The sequence below is a fragment of the Eptatretus burgeri genome, chromosome 4, assembly GCF_056783735.1.
Source record: "Eptatretus burgeri isolate ZD-2024b chromosome 4, Ebu_testis_v1, whole genome shotgun sequence".
Lineage (NCBI taxonomy): Eukaryota > Metazoa > Chordata > Myxini > Myxiniformes > Myxinidae > Eptatretus > Eptatretus burgeri.
The window spans coordinates 89221292-89246452 of NC_140964.1; positions in this window are offsets into that span (position 1 = coordinate 89221292).

Genomic DNA, 25161 nt, shown 5'->3' on the forward strand with positions numbered 1-25161 from the left:
ATTATATTTGAGGTCATATTTGCTTTATGGATTTTGCAAGTATCGTGCCCTGCACGACGTCGTCTTGTCATTTTGTCCGTTTGTTGGGTAGTCGATCTAGTCTACCCTTATTATCAGTATTTCCGTCGATATGTTTGTCTGTCTGTCCGTCTGTATGTATGTCTGTTCGGTCCAGTGCTCCGTTAATACAATGGCGATTTTGATGAAACTTGGTTGGTCGGTTCCATACCATGACCTAGTTGTGTGCAAATGAGAACCGTTGCTTTGGACCCATCCATTTCCGAGCAAACAGACATTTGAAATTTTCAAAAAAATCTCAAAAATTAATTTTTTGGAAAATCAAAAATCGGGCCACGAGCGACTGTGGGCAGTACATTCAGCCATATTGTCAAAAAATTCAAGCCGGATCGTATGAAAACTGTCGGAGAAGATAGACTTTGAATGAACTCTGGTCGAAAACAATAAAAAAAAAAAACGAAGTTCGTTATATCTCAGAGACTATGAGTCAGACATACATGAAACTGGTATGGTAGGTTCATGGTATGTCCTAGTTATGTGTGACAAAGAACCGTTGCTATGGACACTTTTGTTGGCTAGTAACGGCTGAAAAACGACTAAATTCGCCTTTATCGACTACCCATGTCCGCCTACCGGCTTGTCTGTCTGTTTGTTTGTCAATCGCCAACAGGTCACAATTTAAAACTGATCTTCACGAAACTCCACCAAGTTGTAGAAGTAGTTTCAACTGAGAAGCCTATTGATTTTGATGTCAAAGGTCATCTTGAGGTCATATTTCTAAAATCGTTATTTTTCATCTGATTGACTTGAAATTTGAACAGGATTTGCATATTGCGTCACTGAATTAGGAAACCAACTAATTTTTTTTTTAGATCAAAAGGTCAAAGGTCAAGTCAAGGTTAAACTTCTAAAATCATCAAATTTCATCTGAAAAATCATCAATTTTCATCTGATTAACCTGAAAATTAAGCAATAATTGCATAGTGTATCACGGAATTTGAAACCAACTATTTGTAAGGTCAAAGGTCAACTCAAGGTCAAGCTTCCAAAATAATCAATTCCAATCTGAAAAAAATGATCAATTTTCATCCAATTGCCCTATAAAAATGGCTAGTTAAATTCAGTGACCTGAAATATAGATCCTCTTCAAATTTCAAGTCAATCGGATGAAAATTGAGGATTACGATTGTCAATTTTTATTTTCTTAAAATGGACAGTTTGATGTATCCATGGCAACCTTTGGAGAGGGGGTGGATTTTGCAAGTATTGTGCTCTGCATGATGTCTTTTTCTTGTTTGTTTGTGTGCAGAATATCTCAAAAAGTTGTGGACGGATTCGGATGAAATTTGGTGCAGAGGTTGAGTGTGGGACAAGAACAAACTGATTCTATTTTGGTGAAGATCGGGATCCGGCTACTACAATTTTTTGAGTGATTCTTCACCATTGAGAGACGGGGTTAGACCAATATATCGCACAATATCTCAAAAAGTTGTGGGCGAATTTAGACAAAACGTGGTCAAACGTTTGGATGCATGACAAGGACGAATTGATTCGATTTTGGTGATATCTCAAATATGTATTGGGCCTGATATGTTCTCCTGGATCGGGCATTGCATGACAGAGCTACGTGCTCTACCAAATGCCCTTCTAGTTTAATTATGTTTGTTTTACTTCTATGCATTCCTAAAGTGCTGAATAAAATGAGTTGAAAACTAGTTGTTGTACTCGAGTGTGCCCCGGAAGGTTTTAAGCACGAAAAGGAAATTCATAGTCCCAGGGGTGAGGGGTGGGGGAGATGCAAACTCTCAAAATAAATGTGCATCATATTGCGTTGCTCAGGGTTTGAGGAAGTATTACCAGTCATGATAAACTTCACCAATTCTGGGGAATTTAACCCCCTGTAATTCTTGGAGAATTAACGTATCTATAATTCTGGGAGAATTAACCTGTCCGTAATTCTGGGGGAATTAACCCATCCGTAATTCTGGGGGAATTAACCTGTCCATAAGGACAGGTTATTCACTAGTTTATCTAACAATCAATTGACAATATATGCATCGTAAAAAGTGAAAAATATGCAAGACGTAATTTTGCATAATCATGTTATAAGGCCTGCAGGGCTGGCAGAATGGCCAAAAGGTACACATGGTCGCTCTAAGCCATGTCACCTGGGTTTGAATTTCGACCCAGCTATAAACTGTCACCCCGGTATTTCACAGGCAGGGTGATCCATCAATGTGTGTACCGCCCTCGAATGGACGTTGAACTGGCACGATTGTCTGGTACGGCACTTTGTTGAACTGGCACGGCGTCCCTTCTGTCGGCAAAGGTGAAGAGTTGCTGGCATTGCTGGCACCATGAACGAATTCCAAATTCTGGCCCTAACCACTGAGTCGAGCATCAGACCAAGCCAGCCAGTTCATGAAAGACTTGGGCCAAAGGTCCAACTCCTGGCCAACCCCACAAGAAGGTGGGAATAATTGTGGCTGTTAAAGAAGAAGATCAGCGTGGAAAACTAAATTACAGTGCAATAATGTCCAGGCCACGTCACATGATCTGCACATACAAATGGCATTTCATGTTGACTTTTCAATATCAATCTTAAAATATTCTCTGCACTTTTTTTACAGTGTAATATCTTCACAGAGCCCCACTTCCTTATTTTTTGCCGTTTTTAAGAATAATAACAGCAGATGTTTCTCTGGCAATGTGGAATTAAATTGTGGAACTTTGAGGTCAGGTATGGGAGCATGCACCAGGGAGGGGGGGGGGTCTGAATGGATCATGGTGCATGCAGAGGAACGTTCAGGGAGGGGTTGTGGTCAATATTTCTGCCATATTTGCACACGTAACATATTTGCATAGTCCTTTATAATTTGTTAGGCTTGAATAGAAACATAAAAACCTTTTTGGCATGGAGCCATTAGAGGCTATGCTGCACGTCACAATAGCTAATACACCACGTAATAGTTGTAATTTGGTGTTCTTTGTTTTTTTATTCAAGAAGGTGGCCATGTGGCTTCACCAGTTTATGATGGTTAGACCTGAGCTTAACTAATAGGCTATCCACACAATACAGAACAGTGGTTTAACGTAGTGAGGTCACAGATGTTCTTCAGTCGTGTTACACACAATGGACCTGTCGCTTTCCTGTTTCAAATAAGGTGGTGTTCCATAATTGGATTGCAACAGTATGATCCCCTATCCTATTCTCTGTGACATAAATATGTATCTGTACATGTACATGTATATATAAAAATAAATTCACACAAAAAAGTTGCAAAATTTATGTAAACATAACTCCAGATACATGTGGTCCCAAATCACAGAAAAGAAAATGCGAGTCGACAAACTTCAAATAATCGAGGATGAGTCGTTCTCATAATGTAAAGCTGCAGGTCACTCTGCCAGGACTGATACAAGTGCTGTCTGCTGCATGAGAAATTGCAGTTTCAATGTTTAAAGTTGTAGAAGTTGCTGTGTAGGCCACAGACAGCATTGTGCGTGGCGGGTAGCACCTGTCACTCATATCCAGGTGCAGGCAGCAATGGTTGGCATGACATTTATTTATTTATTTTTTCAAACAAGGAAATTTTTTGCACAGGAGGAGGCCATTCAGCCCATCATGCCTGCACCACAACAACACCAGATTTAATAATCCATCAATATCCCTGTAAGGATTAAGGATTCGTCACTCCTTAGGTGTCATTTCCCTGGTCTCTATTTATGCTCCGACTGAGGCGAGTGATCTCACCGTGAAGGATGCATTCTACGCCACACTCGAGTCTGTGGTTGATCAGTGCCCCAGACGAGATACACTTCTAGTCTTGGGGGATTTCAATGCATCGACTGGAACTGATAGGGATGGTTATGAGGTGTGTGTTGGTCCCCATGGGTCAGGAACTATGAACCAGAATGGCACTAAGTTCCTTGACTTTGCAAGAAGTCATGGACTTAGGGTGGCTGGTTCATGGTTTCAGCGCCCACAAGCTCATCGCTGGACTTGGTATTCCAACGCTGGCGGTGTGGCAAAGGAGATTGACCATGTCCTCGTTGACGGTCGCTGGAGGATGATCCAGAACTGCAGGGTCTACCGGAGTGCTCAGTTCCTCAATACTGACCACAGGCTTGTTGTTGCAACTCTAAAGCTGCACCTTAAATCCTGGAGAATGGTACCATCCCAGCCAAGGCTGGATGTTGCCAAGCTCAGGGATGAGAGAGTAGCTGAGGAGTTTGCGAACAGGCTGAGTGGACACTTGGGGGGTCTGGGTGCTTTGGGGGGTCCTGAAGAGTTGTGGAGCGCCTTCAAGACCACCGTCCATGATGTTGCCGGTGGATGCCTTGGAGCTCACCGCAGGGCAAAGAAGAATTTTGTCTCTCAAGGGACACTGGATACCATTGACCAGAGTCGCAGGGCCAGGCTGAATGGCAGAGCTGAGCTGTTCAGGGAGCTGAGGCGTAAAACTGTACGTGCACTGAGGGTGGACAAGGAGGCCTATGTGCGAGGAATCTGTGAGGGGGTAGAGCATCACCTGTGGACAGGTGATTCTCGTCCCGCTTACAGGGGGAATTCGCGCATTACGTTCATCCAAGCCCATCCCTCGGAGCACTACAGTTCGAGCAGAGAGTGGTAGGCTCTTGACAGAGGAGTCTGAAGTGAAGGCCCGCTGGGCCGGTTACTTTGAGCGGTTGTACCAGGCTGATCCCCCAACTGTCGAGTTGGACGTCAAGGGTGTTACAATCCCTGTTGCTGACCCCTCGAATCAACTGTGGTCCACCATCGCTTGTGGAAACACGGGCTGCGGTGAACCAGTTGAAACGGGGCAAAGCTCCAGGGATCTGTGGCATCCATGCCGAACTTCTCAAGGCTGGTGGAAATGCTGCACTCGTGTCGTTGCATGCAGTTTTGTGCTCTGCCTGGAACACAGGCATCATCCCAACTGATTGGAAGAGGGCCTTGTTGTCCCTCTCTGGAAAGGAAGGGTGATCGCCAAGACTGCAACAACTACCGAGGGGTGACGCTGCTCTCAGTGCAGGGCAAGGTCTTTGCTCGGATAATTCTCGATAGGGTTCGCCACCATCTGCTTGAGCACCAGCGTCCAGAGCAGTCAGGCTTTACACCAAAGAGGTCAACGATTGACCGTATCCTTGCACTTCGTGTCCTCACCGAACGCAGACGAGAGTTTCGGCAGGGGCTGCTTGCAGCCTATGTTGATCTCTGTAAAGCGTTCGATTCAGTGAATCGGGATGTCCTCTGGAGGATTCTTGGTCTTCGTGGGGTGCCACCAAAACTGATCGATCTGATGTCTGAACTCTACTCTGGTACTGAGAGTGCTGTGAAGTGTGGCGGTACCATCTCTGACTTATTTCCAGTTGTTACTGGAGTTCGTCAGGGATGTGTACTTGCCCCCACACTTTTCAGCACTTGTATGGACTGGATTCTAAGGAGGATGTCGGAGAGATCAAGTTGCGGTGCGTCATTTGGGAATGTCAAGATCTCGGACCTTGACTTTGCAGATGATGCAGTCATCTTTGCGGAGACTTTAGACATCCTTTTGGGGGCCCTCGATGTGCTGAATGAGGAGTCGGAGCCGTTAGGATTACGGGTTTCTTGGGTCAAAACTAAGATCCAGGCTTTCGGTGACATCTTGGATGCTGCTGTCCTGTCTGTGTCTGTTTGTGGTGAGGATGTTGAGGTCGTGGAGAGATTCACTTACCTTGGCAGTGATATTCATGTCTCTGCTGGCTGCGAGTCAGAGGTCAATAGACGTCTGGGTCGGGCCTGGGAGTCATGGATTCACTGGATCATGGGGTGTGGCGCTGCCGGTACCTGTGCGGGAGGACGAAAGTCCGAGTCTTCAGGTCCTTGGTACTTCCAGTCTTGCTCTATGGGTGCGAGACTTGGACTCTGACCAAGGATCTGAGACGGAGACTTAATTCCTTTGGTACCAGGTCTCTTCGGAGAATCCTTGGCTATCGCTGGTCGGATTTTGTGTCCAACGAGCGGTTGCTGAGAGAGACTCGGATGAGATTTGTTACCTGCATAGTCCGTGAGCGTCAGTTGCGGCTGTATGGACATGTGGCTCGTTTTCCTGACTCTGATCCTGCTCACCAGATTCTCTCAGCGAGGGAGTCTCATGAGTGGAGGAGGCCAGTGGGTCGACCACATTCCTCATGGTTGCAACAGGTTGACCATCATCTCAAGGAGATGGGGATGGGCCTGGCATCTGCCTGGGGGATGGCCAGACGGAGGCCCCTGGAGTACCGGCGGAAAGTGGACGCAGCGACGTGCTGTTCTGGCACATGTTCCCATACCTGACCTGAATATCCCTGTCCGTTCGTGTGCAGCATTTTGGCTGCTACACTGGAACTCATTTCACTGACCTCAGAAGGATGATGGGCTGAGCCAACCCCACGCGGCACTTTCATTTTGCCATTATAACCACAAATTTTTACCATTAAATTCATCTATTTTAGCAATGTTTTAAAACTTTATCACTGAAACAAAAACTTATTGACTCATTACTTGAGTTTTTATTGCTTTTCTGAAGAATACTACTCGATCAAAAAAATTTTTTAACCGATTAAAAAATAGCTAATTAATCTTACTAAAACATGCAATTTGGTGTCTGTCTGTCTTTCTGACTTTTTTTGACCGCAATACATTTGGTCATTACTTATCCAATCTCAACCAAACTTGACAAGGGGACTAAGGGTTCCACGATGGAGGTTTCAGCGATTTAACTTCCCCCCTCCCCCCATGCCGAAGGAGGATTTGCACCTTGGAGGAACTCTGTGTTGAGGTGTATAATAGGTTATCATGACTTTCATGGGGCACACCTTCCACAAATAAAAATTATTATAAACCCAAACGTTTCAGACAATTCTGTCCAACGTACAATTATATTTATATAATTGCTATATTTATATAGTCGCAATTAAACTAAAACAAGTTTGGAGGAAACTCGACGCGATTAAAGCATTCTATACTTATTGTGTCTCCCTCAGATGAAAGGATCAGAGTGGTCTCAACTTGCGAGACCTCAACCCGAGTTGATTTACAGCAATCAAAAATATATCTTTACCTCCACAATCGAGGGTGAAGGAGGTTATGTTTTCACCCCTTTCTGTCTGTTTGTCTGTCTGTTGGGTGGTCGCTAGACTACTATTATTCTCAGGTTTTCCGTCTGTCTGTTTGTTTGTATGTAATGGACAGCTCTGGAGGCCATAGGCGTCAACCGATTTTGATGAAACTTGACTGGTCGGTTCATACCAGGATCTAGTTGTATGCTTTTGAGCACCGTTGCTATGGACGCCACCGTTGCCTAACAACGGGACTTTGAAATTTCTGAAAAAAATCCCAAATTTTTTTTTTCAAAAATCAAAAATCGGCTTCCGCGCTTTTATGCGCACTATAATCAACCTCTTCGTCAAAAAATTTCAACCCGATCCGTCAAAAACTGTATGACTAGTATGCAATTATATATTACTATATGCTTTCACCCCAACGTTCGCATTGGGATTCCCGAATGTAGGGTTAGGGAATCGAACACAAATGATGAATGGACAGTTGCTCGTCATGTTCCTATATGGAACAACGAACGGCAAAAATGCCACCTGATGTGTTCTCTTATCTACATATTTCAAATTCGCCTTAGTCTAGCGACCACCCATGTCGCCAACCGGCTTGTCTGATTGTTTGTCTGTTTGTGTACAGCATATCTCAAAAAGTTGTGGATGGATCCAGATGAAATTTTGTGGACAGGTTCAGTGTGTGAAAAGTAAAAACTAATTAGATTTTGGTGAAGATCCGGATCCGAATCCGACTACTATAACTGGAATATTGGAAGTGATTCTTCCCCATTGAGAGATAGGGCAAAACCGATTTATAGCATGATATCTCAAAAAAGTTGGGGACGGATTCGGACGAAACTTGGTGGACAGGTTGGGTGTGTCACAATGACAAAGGGATTCGATTTTGGTGAAGATCCGAATCCGGATGCGGATAGCATATAGCCTTTAAAGGCCTTTCGGAGAGACATAGTGAGAGTGTGAGATTTGTCCGGATTGAAAGACATGTTCCACGTGTTGGACCAGTTTGTGATTTCATCCAGATCTGCAATGAGCGAAGAAGCTGCTGCTTGCTGGTCTGAAGGATGACAGATGGTACGGCAGAGGGTGGAGTCATCAGCAAAGAGATAAAGAGGATTTTCCAGAGTCGGAGTGATCATTGATGAAAACCCGAAAATGAACAAGGCCCAGAACGCTGCCTTGGTATTCCTGTGGGTGTGGGGGAGTGAGGGCAGTGCATGGAGAGTGAGGAATAGAGTCTTTGATGGAGAGAGCAACTCCTCCACCAGGACGAGGCTCAGGTCTGTCATACCGGAGGAGGGAGTAACCAGGGAGAGATACTTGGTAGTCAGACACGTCTTGAGGGAGGAAAGTTTCTGTTCGGCAGATTATGTCTGGTTTGTCAGTGGCAACCTGTATGGAAAGATCTGTAAAGTTTGAGCGAAGACCCTGGATATTTGAAGTCCACACTGTTAATGAAGAGGAAGGGGAGGAAGCTTTCGGTGCAGGAGATGGGAGGGAGGGGGAGGATAGGACAAGGGAGGAGGGGGGGGTAAGGAGAGTTGTTGAAGGAGTGTAGGGGATTGCAGAATAGCTCGGGGGGGGGGGATGAGGAGGAGAAAAGGCTCTGTGGTGCTGGGGGAGAGGGGGTCAAGAGAGGGAGCAGAAGCCAGTTGAGGATTTGAGGAGGTGGAGTGATGAGATAGAGGTGAGAGGGCAGGGGAAGGAGGCAGCTTTGTGGATGAGAGGGTGAGTAAGGGGGGTGAATAGTGGGAGAAGGGTGAGTGGGGAGGGTTGAGGGAGAAAGGTGAGGGGGGGGTTTGAGAAAGGTGAGAGGAGGGCTTAGAGGGAGAAGAGTGTGATGGTTGCTTTGTGAGGGGTGAGTTGGCACTGAAGTTCGAAAAAAAAAAGAGAGGTTGATGGAAAGTGAACACTCATAGCAAACTTGGGTTTTAAAGTTTTTTTTTTTTAGGTCAGAGATGCAATTAAAAACATTTCTTGATGGATGCAACAAAGGCGAATTAAGAGAATGGAGAGAAGAAACGCTGTAACAGTTGGATTTTTTCGGCAAGGTATGAAGGAAAAGTCGAATTGAGAGCAGTCTGTGGAAATCGAACAAGAGTCGTGCATTATGATACAGTGATGAGTACCACATGTGTGAAAGAGGAAGATGAAGCATAATCAGAGCTCGTTATTATTATTATTAGTATTGGTTTTATTTTTTTTTTTTTTGCGAGAGAGTTTTCATCAGATGAGATTATGGAAAGGTTGCAGAAAAAAAAATTGTGAGGTGAATGGTTAATTTGGATCGGTTAACACAGGGGGGTGGAAACAGATCACGTGGTTATGGGGGAAGCACGTGGCGATGGGAGGTGTATTGTCAAAAGTGAATTTATTTATTTATTTTAAATAAGGATTGCGTAGAATTCGGAAAAAGGAAGGTTGAAGTAAAATCGTGGAAGTGTGTGGTGAATTTGAACTGCAAACGGAGAGTGAAGCTGCTGGGTCGATAAAAAGTATCAGGAAGAGGGTGGAGAGAGTCTCTCTGAGAGACGTGGTTTCAGGCGGTGTATCGATTGAGAGGATACAAGGAAGATTATTAATTTTTGATGTATTTTTGAAGAATAGGTAAGATTCGGGAATGGGAGGTTGTCGGAAGAAATCGTGATGGTAATGGCGAGAGTGGGTCAGCTCAAGTGGAATAAAGATGGTGTGCCGGCGTGAGGAGAAAGAAGAAGAAGAGGAAGCAGAAGAAGACGAGGAAGCAGAAGCAGAAGCAGAATCGGGACTCGTGGGTATGCAAAGAGAAAGGTAGTTTTTGTTTTGGATTTAAGACAAGAAACAGAGTGTTTAGTTGAGAGGGATCGGGGACGTTGTGAAAGTGGGGAAAATAGGAATTGAAGGTAATAGGGAGAGAATACAAAGAAAGACGATCGTACACCAAGAGGGGAAGGACGGGTAGGCCTCAAGGAACCCCGTAAGACAAGGTCGACAAAAACTCAAAATAGAACGATTTTTAAAAACAAAACCGAACTAGGAACACACAGTAACATATAGGTGAGAAAATAAACAGTTAAATTGGACATATAACAACTGGAAACTTAACTTTGAGAAAGTCAGCAGAGAGTCCTGAAAGACCCTGCCGTTGCTCCAAACCCAGAACCGAAAGTCAACCGCAAGTTAGTGATTCATCACCATTGAGAGATTGGGCCAAAAACGATATATAGCACAATACCTCAAAAAGTTGTGGACGGATTCGGACGAAACTTAGTGGACACGTTGGGTGTGTGACAAGGAATAACTGTTTCAATTTTGGTGAAGATCCGAATCCAGATCTGACAGTTTTTGAAGTGATTCCTTACCATTGAGAGAATGGGCTAAACCGATATATTGCACGATCTCAAAAAGTTGTGGACAGATTTGGTTGAAACATGTTGGACAGGTTGGGTGTGTAACAAGGAAAAATAGATTCAATTTTTGTGACGATCCGGATCCGAATCTGGCTCTGAGAATTTTTAAAGTGATTCTTCACCATTGAGAGATCTGGCCAAAAATGATAGATAGCATGATATCTCAAAAAGTTGTGGACAGATTCGGACGAAACTTGGTTTACACGTTAGGTGTCTGATGAAGAATTGATTCAGTTTTGGTGAATATCTGAATCCAGTCTTACCTGATCAGAGTTGTGTTCTTGGTGGGAAGGTGGTATATCTATCTATGATAACATTGTTCAGACCTGATTGACAGGAAATGTGTACAAAAAGGGTTTGGGATGTTTGTTTTTTTTTCCTTGATCTTGAAAAAGCTTTTGAGAGCATTGTACACATGTTTCATAATTTTCTATTTTAAAGTATGCAAGCTCAGAATATATTGCACAGCTTCCATTGCTTTGTTATACATCAACATATTTAGTTTAATCAAAATTAATAATGAACTTTGTTCCCTCATAAAGGTTCAGAGAGGGGCAAGACAAGGTTGTCCAGTCCTCAGGTTAGCACAGATGCCAACCCTCCCGATTTCATCGGGAGGCTTCCGAAAATTCACCCAAACTCCCGCCCTTACGATCACTATCCTTATCCTCCCGAAATTTTGATATTTTTGCACTGTTCACTAATCAGAATGTACTAGTATGAGAATTGAATGAAAAGCATCGTCTGCTACGTATAGCATGTGGTAACTCCATAACGTTCGCTGCTACCAAATTGTACGTAAAAAAATTGCAAATTCAAATGAGGAGCAGCGAAACATTGGGTCTGGATCTCGCTTATGCGATCATGCACTGAGATTTAGTGCATGCGGTATGTGTGCAATACAGTGCATGCGGTATGTATGCACAGTGTATATGCATGCGATACGCTCACTGCATGCATCTGGGCCCCGTACCAGCCCGGCGGTCGCGACCACCGTGCGGTGTTTAACAGCCGCTAGAGTTCTACGAGTCGCGCTGCAGCTGTGGAACATCGACTTCGAAGTTACCGATGCTTCAAGCCCTCGATGTTGATTACGAAATGGCAGAAAAGAAGCTTACGAAGACCAAGAAATAGTCTCAGAAGTACAAGACCGAATACAGTCTCCAATACCCGTGTATTCGAAAGTCTGAAAGAGGAATTCATCATGCGTATTGTACAGTATGCAGCGTTGATATTTCAGTTGAGCACGGAGGTCGCGATGATATTCGGAAGCACGTTGGAAGCAAACGGCACACAGACATTGCAAAGGAGAGATCTTCGAGCACGAGTACCGGTACACTTCTGAATTATTTCACCAAACAAGGGACAAGCGAGGAAGAGGATGTTACCCGAGCGGAACTTCTCTTTAGTGGATTTATTGTGGAACATAACTTGCCCATATCAGTCTCAGATCATGCTGGACCTCTATTTCAAAAGATGTTTCCAGATTCAAAAGTTGCTTCAAAGTATGGATGTGCAAGAACAAAAACTTCAGCAATAATTGGTGAGTTGTCAAATGTTACTGCTTCATCTATTGCCGATATTGCTAGACTAGCTCCATTTAGCCTAGCTACAGACGGTAGCAATGACAGTGGTGAGGCCCAGCTATATCCTGTCCTGATTTCGTACTATGACAACAGTGCTGGGATTGTGAAGCAAGGTTTGCTAAGTTTGCCTGCGTGCAAACAAGATTCCACTGGAGAAAACATTTTCAAACTGCTTGATCATGAGTTCAGTGACAGGAAAATTCCGTGGGGAAATTGTGTTTCCTTTTGTGCTGATAATGCCTCTGTCATGGTGGGCAAGCACAAAGGAGTCGCTGCTTATATCCACAAACAAAATCCAGAGTGCTACATCATGGGATGCCCTTGCCATATGATGCACAATACGGCCAAGAAGGCGGCTCAGGCCTTACCCATTGAATTAGATGACTTTCTCATCGATATTTACTACTACTTGGACAAAAGTAGTAAACGCGTCAAAGGAGTGAAAGCACTGCAAAAGCTCTGTGATGCCCTGACACACAAGATTCTGAAGCATGTCGCAACAAGGTGGCTGTCCCTTGGTCAGTGCCTAGACAGGCTGATTGAACAGTGGGAGCCACTTCGCCTCTTCTTCAAAGAAGAAGTACGAAGAAAAATGCAACCAACTGTAGCCAAGACTCTAACAACGAGCAAGAAGGACGGCACTGTATCTACTGCCAGTACTGGCACTGCAGGATCAAGCACTAGTGGAGCAGCATTCACCACTACCACTGCAGTATCTGCTGCGAAGAAGACAGCAGGGACAGCACCAAAACCAATGCTGAGAGCAGGTAGCATCACCGGCGCTTCATCACGTTCATCTACAAAGCAGATCCCTTCAGAGTCGAGAAAGACTGTGATAGTCCCATCTACAGGCAAAGAAGGACCCAAGTTAAGTTCTGCTTTTGCCAAATCACTTGATAGAAGCTCAGCAAAACCTTCGAATCAGAGGTCTTCTTCCTTGGCTGCACCTACCTCAAGCTCTCTCCTCAAACATAAAATTGGATCTGGTACTACGAGTCTGACCTCTTCTGCTGGCAGTAAACGCAAGTGTGATCGCCCTGCGGCTAAGTGTACTACGAGTTCTACAACTAAAAGCGCATCTTCCTCAAACACTGTGCAGGAATCTAGAGAAAAACGTGTCAACAGGATGTTCTTGTCTCCACAAACAAAACTATTGTTTCTTCCTTCGATATGCTAACAAGCTTTTTGAGAAGGGGAATCTTCTGCTCCAAAGAGACGAACCCTGTATTCATCTCCTGCATGGAGAATTGAATGGTCTTCTGAAAGATATCTTCGTACGGTTTTTGAAACCATCGGTGTCATCGGTTGCTCTGGTAAATGTACCCTTCTCTGACAGAAATCATCAGAAGAATGATGAGGACCTCATGATTGGGAACGATGCCAAACTGTATATAAGGGAACAAAGGAGTCTCAAGAAATCCACCTTCACTCTGAGTGAGTCAGACATCCAAGGTTTCTTCAGTGCAGTTCGCTCATATTATGTGAAAGCCTGCAATTACATCTTCAAAACCTGGCCGCTAGATGATGAATTAGCCAAGCATGCTCAGGTGCTGGATGTTAAGCTACATCAAGAAGTGGGGTTTGACTGTGTGGAGTTTTTCATCAAGAAATTCCCCTGTCTGTTCAGTGGCGGTGATAGTGACATAGACAGTCTTGAGAGTGAATTCGCTCACTACCAGGCAGACGCCTCCATAGCTACAATTGCTACTGAGACAGTGAGAGTGGATGAGCAGTGGCATCGGATTTCACAGCTCACAGATCCCTGCACTGGTGCCAAGAAGTATCCTAATTTGAGCAAAGTGATGAAGGGAATCTTGGTCATTCCTCATTCGAACGCATCATGTGAGCGGGCACTCAGTCTTGTACGGAAGAATCATACTGAATTTCGTCCCAATTTGAGTGTCAAAACCCTGGAAGCTCTCTTAATTGAAAAACTAGCTCATAGCACCCCTTGCTACCAGAGAGAATACAGCAAAGACATAATCAGAAGGGCTAAAAGAGCCACACAGCTGTCACTCAGCAAAGCTGCCATGGAAAAAGCAAGCAGCAGTAGTACCAGCCAGTAAGGTAAGAAAAATATTGCTTCTTTTGTGCTTTTTGTTAATCTTTGATTGTCCCCTAACTTACTAATATTAACATACATGTAACATTAAAAAGTGCACAATTTTCCCCTTTTTTTGTTCAAAAAGTGGGAATTCTTAACATGTTAAATGCTCCAAAATAGGGCTCAGAGGGCACTAGAGAGCGTCTAGAACCCCAGAGCTTCCAGGGCCCTAAGGCGGGCCCTGGACCCCGCCGCAAGGGTCGAGCGCTCCGCGCTAGAGATGTGCCCTTCGCGCACATTATTTGGTGTCGGTTGCAAATCCTCCCTAATTCTGATTTCCAAAAGTTGGCATCTCTGGGTTAGTATTTGCTCTTACTTTAGATAATCTCCTGATTGCACCGAGGGGAAATACAAGTAAATCCACAATTGCTCTTTCTCCCAATAGTCCCCCCTTCATTTAATTTGCCAATGCAGATTATATTTTTATTTACATCAAAGATAAGTATGATATTGATGTTCTTTTTGAGTGCTTGAGAAGATTCGACCTTGCTTCTTCTTTAACATATCATTTAGAAGAAAAGTAAAATGTTATGGGTGCTCTTCCTTTCTCAATGGTAGCCAACCTTAATCAATGCCATTGCCACTGATGCCTCTTCGTACAGAGTTAACGGACAAATTGATTCGATTTTGGTGAAGATCCGCATCTGGATACGAGAATTATTTGATTTTTAAAGTGATTTTTCACCATTGCGAGATTTGGCCAAGAACGATACACAGCATGATATTTCAAAAATGTATTGGGCCCGATTTGTTGTTTAGGTGGATCAGGAATTAAAAATATTATAACCACATTATGCTGTGATGACAACATAATATTGATGTTATTACAAAACAATATTCATACTAATAATATCCTCTCTCCCCAAAGGGGTTAATTTTCCGCCTTGAACAAACACCACCGTGTTAACGTGTGAATAGCTTATCATGGAGTTTTGTGCAAAACCCTTTCTGGAAGTAAAAATATGTTGTTGTTGTTGTTCGTCTTTCGGCTGCTCCCGTAAGGGGTCGCCACAGCGGATCATCCGTTATGATCCGCATACTGATTTGGCATAGGTTTTACGCCGGATGCCCTTCCTGACGCAACCCTGGTCGCCTCTTATGACACAGGGATAAGGATTGGGTTTTGCCATGATTCCGGGCTGTCTCTCATAGCGCGGCCCAGCGCAGAGCTCCCGTCCTCAAGCGATCCTCAACCCAAGCCTCCGAGTAGCCGGATTACAGACGCACGCCACTACGCCCGGTCTGGAAGTAAAAATATATATATATATATTTATATTATAACCACAAACACACATAGGAGGTATGCGGTCTTCCGAGTGCCTTTCTCCCTCCCCTATTTTTTGGCTGTTTTTAGTCTATTTTTGGTATTTCAGTGCTATATTTACGTACAATTTTTTTTTCCTAAAATAGCAAAGATAGGTTTCCTTTCCTGTTTTGTTTTTACTATCTTGGAGATTTTGGTGGTTGCAGTTGCTATCACCACCATGTAATTCAAAACAACTCACCCCCACCTAATTCAAAACACCTCACCACCATGTTGTGAAAAACACCTTATGGTGAGGTGAGGTGTTTTTAATGACGTGGTGGTGAGGTGTTTTTAATAACATGGTGGTGAGGTGTTTTTAATAACGTGGCGGTGAGGTGTTTTTAATAACGTCATGGTGAGTTGTTTTTAATAATGTGGTGGTGAGGTGTTTTGAATAATGTGGCGGTGAGGTGTTTTGAATTACGAAGCGGTGAGGTGTTTTTAATAACATGGTGGTGAGTTGTTTGGAATCACGTGGCGGTGAGGTGTTTTTAATAACCTGGTGGTGAGGTGTTTTGAATAATGTGGTGGTGAGGTGTTTTGAATAATGTGGTGGTGAGGTGTTTTTAATAAACTCGTGGTGAGGTGTTTTGAATTGCATGGTGGTGAGGTGTTTTCTAATAACATGGTGGTGAGTTGTTTTGAATTATGTGGTGGTGAGGTGTTTTTAATAACGTGGTGGTGAGGTGTTTTGAATAATGTGGTGGTGAGTTGTTTTGAATTACGTGGTGGTGAGGTGTTTTTAATAACGTGGTGGTGAGGTGTTTTTTCATAACGTGGTGGTGTGTTTTGAATAATGTGGTGGTGAGGTGTTTTTAATAATGTGGTGGTGAGGTTTTTGAATTACAAAGCGGTGAGGTGTTTTTAATAATATGGTGGTGAGTTGTTTCGAATCACGTGGTGGTGAGGTGTTTTTAATAACGTGGTGGTGAGGTGTTTTTAATAACGTGGTGGTGAGGTGTTTTTAATAACGTGGTGGTGAGGTGTTTTTAATAACGTCGTGGTGAGGTGTTTTTAATAACGTCGTGGTGAGGTGTTTTTAATAACGTCGTGGTGAGGTGTTTTTAATAACGTCGTGGTGAGGTGTTTTTAATAACGTCGTGGTGAGGTGTTTTTAATAACGTCGTGGTGAGGTGTTTTTAATAACGTGGAGGTGAGGTGTTTTTAATAACGTGGCGGTGAGGTGTTTTTAATAACGTGGCGGTGAGGTGTTTTTAATAACGTGGCGGTGAGGTCTTTTTAATAACGTGGAGGTGAGGTGTTTTTAATAACGTGGCGGTGAGGTGTTTTTAATAACGTGGCGGTGAGGTGTTTTTAATAACGTGGCGGTGAGGTGTTTTTAATAACGTGGCGGTGAGGTGTTTTTAATAACGTGGCGGTGAGGTGTTTTTAATAACGTGGCGGTGAGGTGTTTTTAATAACGTGGCGGTGAGGTGTTTTTAATAACGTGGCGGTGAGGTGTTTTTAATAACGTGGCGGTGAGGTGTTTTTAATAACGTGGCGGTGAGGTGTTTTTAATAACGTGGCGGTGAGGTGTTTTTAATAACGTGGCGGTGAGGTGTTTTTAATAACGTGGCGGTGAGGTGTTTTTAATAACGTGGCGGTGAGGTGTTTTTAATAACGTGGCGGTGAGGTGTTTTTAATAATGTGGCGGTGAGGTGTTTTTAATAACGTGGAGGTGAGGTGTTTTTAATAACGTGGAGGTGAGGTGTTTTGAATAACGTGGAGGTGAGGTGTTTTGAATAACGTGGTGGTGAGGTGTTTTGAATTACAATGTGATGAGGTGTTTTGAATAATGTAGCGGTGAGGTGTTTTGAATTACGAAGCGGTGAGGTGTTTTTAATAACGTGGTGGTGAGGTGTTTTTAATAACGTGGTGGTGAGGTGTTTTTAATAACGTGGTGGTGAGGTGTTTTTAATAACGTCGTGGTGAGGTGTTTTTAATAACGTCGTGGTGAGGTGTTTTTAATAACGTCGTGGTGAGGTGTTTTTAATAACGTCGTGGTGAGGTGTTTTTAATAACGTGGAGGTGAGGTGTTTTTAATAACGTGGCGGTGAGGTGTTTTTAATAACGTGGCGGTGAGGTATTTTTAATAACGTGGCGGTGAGGTCTTTTTAATAACGTGGAGGTGAGGTGTTTTTAATAACGTGGCGGTGAGGTGTTTTTAATAACGTGTCGGTGAGGTGTTTTTAATAACGTGGCGGTGAGGTGTTTTTAATAACGTGGCGGTGAGGTGTTTTTAATAACGTGGCGGTGAGGTGTTTTTAATAACGTGGCGGTGAGGTGTTTTTAATAACGTGGCGGTGAGGTGTTTTTAATAACGTGGCGGTGAGGTGTTTTTAATAACGTGGCGGTGAGGTGTTTTTAATAACGTGGCGGTGAGGTGTTTTTAATAACGTGGCGGTGAGGTGTTTTTAATAACGTGGCGGTGAGGTGTTTTTAATAACGTGGCGGTGAGGTGTTTTTAATAACGTGGCGGTGAGGTGTTTTTAATAACGTGGCGGTGAGGTGTTTTTAATAACGTGGCGGTGAGGTGTTTTTAATAATGTGGAGGTGAGGTGTTTTTAATAACGTGGAGGTGAGGTGTTTTGAATAACGTGGAGGTGAGGTGTTTTGAATAACGTGGTGGTGAGGTGTTTTGAATTACAATGTGATGAGGTGTTTTGAATAATGTAGCGGTGAGGTGTTTTGAATTACGAAGCGGTGAGGTGTTTTTAATAACGTGGTGGTGAGGTGTTTTTAATAACGTGGTGGTGAGGTGTTTTTAATAACGTGGTGGTGAGGTGTTTTTAATAATGTGGTGGTGAGGTGTTTTGAATAATGTGGTGGTGAGGTGTTTTGAATAATGTGGTGGTGAGGTGTTTTGAATAATGAGGTGGTGAGGTGTTTTGAATAATGTGGTGGTGAGGTGTTTTGAATAAAGTGGTGGTGAGGTGTTTTGAATAATGTGGTGGTGAGGTGTTTTGAATAATGTGGTGGTGAGGTGTTTTGAATAATGTGGTGGTGAAGTGTTTTGAATTTCGAAGCGGTGAGGTGTTTTTAATAACATGGTGGTGAGTTGTTTTGAATCACGTGGTGGTGAGGTGTTTTTAATAACCTCGTGGTGAGTTGTTTTGAATTGCGTGGTGGTGAGGTGTTTTTAATAACGTGGTGGTGAGGTGTTTTTAATAACGTGGTGGTGAGGTGTTTTTAATAACGTGGTGGTGAGGTGTTTTTAATAATGTGGTGGTGAGGTGTTTTTAATAATGTGGTGGTGAGGTTTTGAATAATGTGGTGGTGAGGTGTTTTTAATGACGTGGTGGTGAGGTGTTTTTAATGACGTGGTGGTGAGGTGTTTTGAATAATGTGGCGCTGAGATGTTTTTAATAATGTTGTGCTGAGGTGTTTTGTAGTAATATGGTGGTGAGTTGTTTTGAATTGCGTGGTGGTGAGGTGTTTTTAAATAACATGGTGGTGAAGTGTTTTGAATTACATGGCGGTGAGGTGTTTTTAATAACGTCATGGTGAGTTGTTTTGAATGACGTGGTGGTGAGGTATTTTTAATAACATGGTCGTGAAGTGTTTTGAATTACATGGCGGTTAGGTGTTTTTAATAACATCATGGTGATGTGTTTTGAATTACAATGCGGTGAGGTGTTTTGAAAGACGTGGTCGTGAGGTGTTTTGAATAACATGGTGGTGAGGTGTTTTTAATAACATGGTGGTGAGGTGTTTTTAATAACATGGTGGTGAGGTGTTTTTAATAACATGGTGGTGAGGTGTTTTGAATTACAAAGCGGTGAGTTGTTTTGAATCACGTGGAGGTGAGGTGTTTTTAATTACGTCTTAGTGAGTTGTTTTGAATCATGTGGTGGTGAGGTGTTTTTAATAACGTGGTGGTGAGGTGTTTTGAATTACGTGGTGGTGAGGTGTTTTGAATTACAAAGCGGTGAGTTGTTTTTAATAACATGGTGGTGAGGTGTTTTGAATTACAAAGCGGTGAGGTGTTTTTAATAATGTCGTGGTGAGGTGTTTTTAATAACGTCGTGGTGAGGTGTTTTTAATAATGTCGTGGTGAGGTGTTTTTAATAACGTCGTGGTGAGGTGTTTTTAATAACGTCGTGGTGAGTTTTTAATAACGTGGTGGTGAGGTGTTTTGAATTACAAAGCGGTGAGGTGTTTTTAATAAGGTCGTGGTGAGGTGTTTTTAATAACGTCGTGGTGAGGTGTTTTTAATAACGTCATGGTGAGGTGTTTTTAATAACGTCGTGGTGAGGTGTTTTTAATAACGTGGTGGTGAGGTGTTTTTAATAACGTGGCTGTGAGGTGTTTTTAATAACGTGGCTGTGAGGTGTTTTGAATTACAAAGCGGTGAGGTGTTTTTAATAACGTGGTGGTGAGGTGTTTTTAATAACGTGGTGGTGAGGTGTTTTTAATAACGTCGTGGTGAGGTGTTTTTAATAACGTCGTGGTGAGGTGTTTTTAATAACGTCGTGGTGAGGTGTTTTTAATAACGTCGTGGTGAGGTGTTTTTAATAACGTGGTGGTGAGGTGTTTTTAATAACGTGGTGGTGAGGTGTTTTGAATAACGTGGCGGTGAGGTGTTTTGAATAACGTGGCGGTGAGGTGTTTTGAATAACGTGGCGGTGAGGTGTTTTGAATAACGTGGAGGTGAGGTGTATTTAATGACGTCGTGGTGAGTTGTTTTGAATCACGTGGTGGTGAGGTGTTTTTAATAACGTGGTGGTGAGGTGTTTTTAATAACGTGGTGGTGAGGTGAGTCTACTTTGAGTCCCGTTTGAAGTATGCAAAATAACACTCCGGAGATTCTTAAGCCATGTGGCAAAACGTTTTGACGTGTGACGAAATCATGATGGAACTTATTGGCCGAAATGCAAAACGTTACATTTGGCGCAAACCCAACACCGAACATCAACCAAAGAACACCATCCCTACTGTGAAGCATGGTGGTGGCAGCATCCTGTTATGGGGATGTTTCTCATCAGCAGGGACTGTGATACTTGGCAGGATAAAAGGGAAAATGGATGGAGCAAAATACAGAAAAATCCTCGAGGAAAAACATGCTGCCCTCTGCAAGAAAGCTGAAATTGGGATGGAAGTTCACCTTTCCGCATGACAATGACCCGAAGCACACAGCCAAAGCTGCACTGGAGTAGTGGAGGAACAAAAAGATAAATGTCCTTGAGTTTCCCTGTCAGAGCCCCAGACCTAAATCCAATCGAATATCTGTGGCATGACTTGAAGATTGCTGTCCATCAACACTCCCCACGCAACTTGACTGAGCTTGAGCAGTTTTGTCCTGAAGAATGGGAAAATATTGCCCAAACAAGGTGTGCAAAGTTGGTGGAGACTGATCCCACAGACTCACAGCTGTAATTGCTGTAAAAGATGCTTTCAGCAAGTATTAACTCAGGGGTTGGACACTTATCCAACCAAGATATTCTTGTTTTGTATTTTTAATTAATTATCTGAAATTTGTAGAATTTGTTTTTCACTTTGAAGTTGTGGGTTACGAATGTGTAAATAAAGGTGGCAAAGGCTGATTTAATGCAATTTAATTCCAGGCTTCAAGGCAACAAAAGGTGAAAAATTTGAAAGACTTTCTATCGGCACTGGATATCATTTTTTGATTTTTTTTTTTTAATCAGAAGGCTCTTTTTGTCATTTCTGTTGCTCCAATTATCATTGGTACAATTTTGGTGCTCTTTGTCTTTGCACTTCATTTTTGAGATCCTGGCATTGATCATTTTCTTGATTTTGGCATTGTTCTGGCCAAAATAGCTCGGTGCTTAAATAAGTAAAAAACAAGTAGAGGGACATTCAAAGTACACCGCCCCCATGCCAAATAAAAAAGAACAAATCCTCCAACAGCAAACATTTCTGGGGCACCCGATGATGCCGCCATGCAGCACATGGAGACGGAATTGGGAGCGAGCAGTGTAGAATAATTGATTCATTAATGGATTAATTGCATAATTAAAATAAATAAATAATTATCATAAAATAATTTATAAATCAATTGGCTCATAGCATACCAAAATCACCACTGTTTCATCCAAATCAGTAACTTTTTGAAAATTATGTAATTCATCGAAAAACGGAATAATTGATTAATTGATTAATCAATAAATCAAAAATACCCTTTACAGCCAAATTACTAATTCACTGTTGTGTTCAAATATCAGCTTCCTCATTCAAAAGGTGCCTGAGATATTGCCCAGATGAGAAACAAAATAAACAAGCAGTCATAGACCGGTACTTACGAAATCATCAACTTGACCTCTGATCTTGTCTAATAAAAGTTGTCTCTTGAGAAGGTAGTGACGCAAACCAGAAGTTTCTACTATGATTCTGTACCAAACCATCAAAAATCGAATATTTGACCTCACCGTGACCTTGACCTTTGACCGATTTTGACCAAAATCTAATCAGCACTAGCCATCACCCTCCTGAATCACGTGGTGTAATTTGACATTGGTAGTTTCTTCCGTTCTCGAGTTGTCGTGCCTACAAACAAACGCACAAACACACACGCACACAAACAAACAAACACACAAACAGATGACGGAAATCTTTAGATTTCCTAAGTAATAAGTAATTCATAAATCGATTATAATTAAGTAATTCATTGATTAATCAAAAGATAATATCGACCTGTTTGCCAAAGTACATCTTCACTTTTGTCCCCAAATTTCAGATTCCTAGCTCAACGGATGACTGAGATATCCACCAGACAAACAAGAAAGAAAATAATTAATCTATTAATCAATAAATCAAAAAAAATCCCTTTATAACCAAATCACTTGTTCACTGTCATGTCCAAATATCAGCTTCCTTGCTTCGAAGGTGCCTGAGATATTGTCCAGATGAGAAAGGAAATAATTAAGTAATTAATAAATCTATAATAATTAAGAAATTCATAAATTAATTGATTAATCCAAAAATAAAAACATTTTTTTGCAAAGCACGTCTTCACTTTTGTCCCCAAATTTCAGCTTCCTAGCTCAACGGATGGCTGAGATATCACCCGGACAAACAAGAAAGAAAGAAAGCAAGAAAACAAACAAACAAATTGAGTAAAAACTGAGTACTCCCTTCCTTTGGCAGCCGGCGATGACGTCATGCATCACCTGGATATGGAATTGGGAAGCAGCAGTGTACAAAAACACCTCATTCGCAATACCATCTTTTCTTTTTTTGTACCTAAGTACTATATCCAGTCACAATGCTTCGTTTTCCATGTTCACGCTCGTTGGGATCATTAGGTCGTATGTGAGTGTTACGTCCTTGTTTTTTAATTATCGCTTCTGGTTCATGTTTCCATGTGTTTTCTGAAATTTGGATATTGACATTGTGCAGATGTGCCAGTATAGATTTTGCAACACATACTTTGTTCTGCCTTTGTGTGTACAGCTGTTCTGACGAGTTATTTTACATTCCAAAAGGAGGTGACTCGTGCTTTCTGGTTCTACCTGACAAAACCAACACCTGTCCGATTGATTCACTTCTGTCATTTTCTTGAAGCCATTGGTATAGTGTCATTGGTCTTGGGCATGCATTATGATTCATTCTCTATCCTAGTAAAGCTGACCTCTTCTTGGCCATTCCAATGAGCATTCTTTGTCTATGCCCAATCTGTCCAACTTTAAAAACAAAAAAATATGTATATGTATATATATATATATATATATGTGTATGTATATATATATATATATATGTGTATATATATATGTGTATATATATATGTATATATATATATATATATATATATGTATATATATATATATATATATGTGTATATATATATGTGTATATATATATGTATATATATATGTATATGTGTATATATATATATATATATATATATATGTATATATATATGTATGTATATACAGTGGGGAGAACAAGTATTTGATACACTGCCGATTTTGCAGGTTTTCCCACTTACAAAGCACGTAGAGGTCTGTAATTTTTATCAAAGGTACACTTCAACTGTGAAAGACGGAATCTAAAACAAAAATCTGGAAAATTACATTGTATGATATTTAAATAATTAATTTGCATTTTATTGCATGAAATAAGTATTTGATCACCTCCCAACTAGTAAGAATTCCAGCTCTCACAGACCTGTTAGTTTTGTGTTTTAGAAGCCCTCCCATTCTCCACTCATTACCTGTATTAACTGCACCTGTTTGAACTCGTTATCTGCATAAAAGACAGCTGTCTACACTCAATCAATCAGACCCCAACCTCTCCACAATGGGTAAGACCAGAGAGCTGTCTAAGGACATCAGTGACAAAATTGTAGACTTGCACAAGGCTGGGATGGGCTACAAGACCATAGGCAAGCAGCTTGTTGAGAAAGCAACAACTGTTGGCACAATTATTAGAAAATGGAAGAAGTTCAAGATAACAGTCAATCTCCTTCGGTCAGGGGCTCCATGCAAGATCTCACCTCGTGGAGCCTCAATGATCATGAGAAAGGTGAGGGATCAGCCCAGAACTACACGACAGGACCTGGTCAATGACCTGAACACAGCTGGACCACAGTATCAAAGAAAACCAAAAGTAACACACTACGCCGTCATGGATTAAAATCCTGCAGCGCACGCAAGGTCCCTCTGCTCAAGCCAGCGCATGTCCAGGCCCATCTGAAGTTTGCCAATGACCATCTGGATGATCCATAGGAGGAATGGGAGAAGGTCATTTGGTCTGATGAGACCAAAATAGAGCTTTTTGGTTTAAACTCCACTCGCCGTGTTTGGAGGAAGAAGAAGGCTGAGTACAACCGCAAGAACACCATCCCAACCGTGAAGCATGGAGGTGGAAACATCATTCTTTGGGGATGCTTTTCTGCAAAGGGGACAGGACGACTGCACCGTATTGAGGGGAGGATGGATGAGGCCATGTATCATGAGATCTTGGCCAACAACCTCCTTCCCTGAACAAGAGCTTTGAAGATGGGGCATGGCTGGGTCTTTCAGCATGACAACGACCTGAAACACACAGCCAGGGCAACTAAGGAGTGGCTCCGTAAGAAGCATCTCAATGTCCTGGAGTGGCCAAGCCAGTCTCCAGACCTGAACCCAATAGAAAATCTTTGGAGAGAGCTGAAAGTCTGTGTTGCCCAGCGACTGCCCTGAAACCAGAAGGATCTGGAGAAGATCTGGATGGAGGAGTGGGCCAAAATCACTGCTGCAGTTTGTGCAAACCTGGTTAAGAACTATAGGAAACGTCTGATCTCTAATTGTAAACAAAGGTTTCTGTACCATATATTAAGTTCTGCTTTTCTGATGTATCAAATACTTATTTCATGCAATAAAATGCAAATTAATTATTTAAAAATCATACAATGTGATTTTCAGGATTTTTGTTTTATATTCCGTGTTTCACAGTTGAAGTGTACCTATGATAAAAATTACAGACCTCCATGTGCTTTGTAAGTGGTAAAACCTGCAAAATCGGCAGTGTATCAAATACTTGTTCTCCCCACTGTGTGTATATATATATATATATATATATATATATATATATATATATATATATATATATATATATATATATATATATATATATATATATATATATATATATATATATATATATATATATATATATATATATATATATATATGCATATATATATATATATATATGTGCATATAT